The sequence below is a fragment of the Phaseolus vulgaris genome, chromosome 5 (assembly GCF_000499845.2).
Source record: "Phaseolus vulgaris cultivar G19833 chromosome 5, P. vulgaris v2.0, whole genome shotgun sequence".
Lineage (NCBI taxonomy): Eukaryota > Viridiplantae > Streptophyta > Magnoliopsida > Fabales > Fabaceae > Phaseolus > Phaseolus vulgaris.
In genome coordinates, this window is record NC_023755.2 from 3,225,802 (window position 1) to 3,228,213 (window position 2,412).

The following is a 2,412-nucleotide window of genomic DNA, read 5'->3' on the forward strand; positions in this document are numbered from 1 at the left end:
AGATGATTATATGATTCATCACAGTCATCAAATTTCATGGCAAGCGCCTTTTGTTTTGCAATTCACGCTTTTTTGTACATGACAGAATATCCATAATGACTTTTAATTTCTGCAATTAAACGTCTTATCGGGATAGATGGATTTGCCTTCACAGAGTTCATGACAATAGATGCAATTTGGGTTGAGTCTAAATTGATGTGATTATCAAAAAAGTCGTTGGCAAACATGTATGGGGAGCTTGAATTTTTTTATCTCCCACCGATCACAAATTTCAGTAAAGGATGCTCTAAGCATTGGCAGTTGTTGTTGTAATGAATGCAACGTGCTACATATCGATCCGTCTTGGACTCAACGACGAAAAACTTATAACCTTGATCAACGTTGTATTTTTTTTATTGCGGTCAATATAGACTCTTTGTTACAAAAATACATCCGTTCAGAAAGGTCATATTGAATTAATCGTCCCGATCGACTATCCAAATGAGCTTGGTGGCTTAATGACGTCAAAAAAACAATTTCATCGGATAACTCCTCAACATCTTCGTCTTCACTAAATTCGTGAATCATATCTATGATTATGTGCTCTTCCTGAATGGTTATAAAACTATTTATTTATAGGTTATATATATATATATATAAATAATAATATTAGAAGTTATAATATGGTTTTTATAAAAAATATCAGTCATTAATATATCATTATCCTATGTACATTAGAATAATCCTCCTATGTAAATGAGGATAGTAATTCCATTCAATGTTGTGCTTTGAAATCATGTAGTGCCAATTGCATCTCCACATTGTCATGGTCATATATTCAACCAAAGTACTTCTGAAATTATTTCTCAATTGACTAACATATATTGCTTTAGGTGTTAGACTTTTAAGATACTCTTTAATATTTTTAAATAGTGTATAATTTAGGAATAGAAATGTTAACATTATTTTCAAAATTTGGTAAACTCCATCAAGAAAACACAGGTCAGGATATTCATGAAATTCTGTCCTGTGTTCTTCAATTCAAAGTCCAGGTCCATGTGAGTTCAGTGCAGTGTAAGTGGGGACCACGCCAAATTTTCTCTTTCTATACATTTTTTGTCATTATTCTTTATTATTCTTAATACTTCAACCATAATATTTTTTAAATTTTATTTTATTAAATAAACCAAGTAACTACTCTACAAATGTTAATTTTTCTTTTATTAAATGGTGTGCTTTTTATTAAAATTCATCATTTTCTCTGTAAGTATCTGCCTTTTCTTTTAAAACAATTATATTTAAATTTTTACCATTCTCTCACGACTTCACATTGGTCTTCGATTTTGAATGGCACAGGTGCAGAGAGTGTGGCCAGTTTTCTGATGCAGTGGTTCACAATGAAAAAATTATTTTCATTTTATTTAGCAGCTTTAAAGATGACTTGCAGAGATTTCAAACTCTGTTATAGATTGAAAAAATTATTTATAAAATAAAATTTGTGCTGACTTATATATTATGTTTTAATTTTTATTTGATGTGGAATTTAAAAAGGTGTATAAACTTTACAGATGTAAGACACATTGCTTGGAGGCTTCTGATATAAATTTCAAATATATATATATATATATATATATATATATATATATATATATATTTTAATATTATTTTTTTTTTTTATTTGATATTTGTAATTATTTGGGTGTAGGTTGGGGTAACAGTGACATCTAATGCACCAATTCAAAATGTTACTTTCAAGATAAACATGTTACATTATGGGAGACAACAAAAGACTCTCGTGAGAATAAAAAACATCTAATTTTTTTAAATAAATAAAACAAAATAATTATTCTATTTTAATAAAATAATTTTTTCATAAATAATTCAGTAAAATTAGAATAATGTTTTGTATGTACGATTTTTTTGTATAAATTTCATACAATCCCAACTTCATTTCTATTAAATTTATCCTAAAATCATATATATGACTTCAATTTTATTAGATTTTATAGAATTTGTGAATAGCAAAGACAACTTTGCTCTTAAATAAACTTATGTTCGGATTTTAGGATTTTTTTTTCAACTATACTAAAGTCGTGTTGTATTTAAACGACTTCTTTACAAATTTTGTTTTAGAGATAACTCACATGGATAGAAAACAATTTTAATGGATCAAACTCGAGTTTTTGACTCACAACTTATCTATTTTATAATAAATTATTTAGGTAATTTTGGGGAGAAATTTTACCATTTTGGTGCTTTTGTCACAATTAAAAGTAAGATAACTTTATTTTTCATTAAAGTCGATAAATTTTAATATATTATTTAATTTTAAATTAATGATAATTTATGTTAAGTATTCATAAAATAAAACATATTATATGGTAAATTGATTTTTCTATTATGTGTTATTGGGCCCATTTTAATCATTATTAA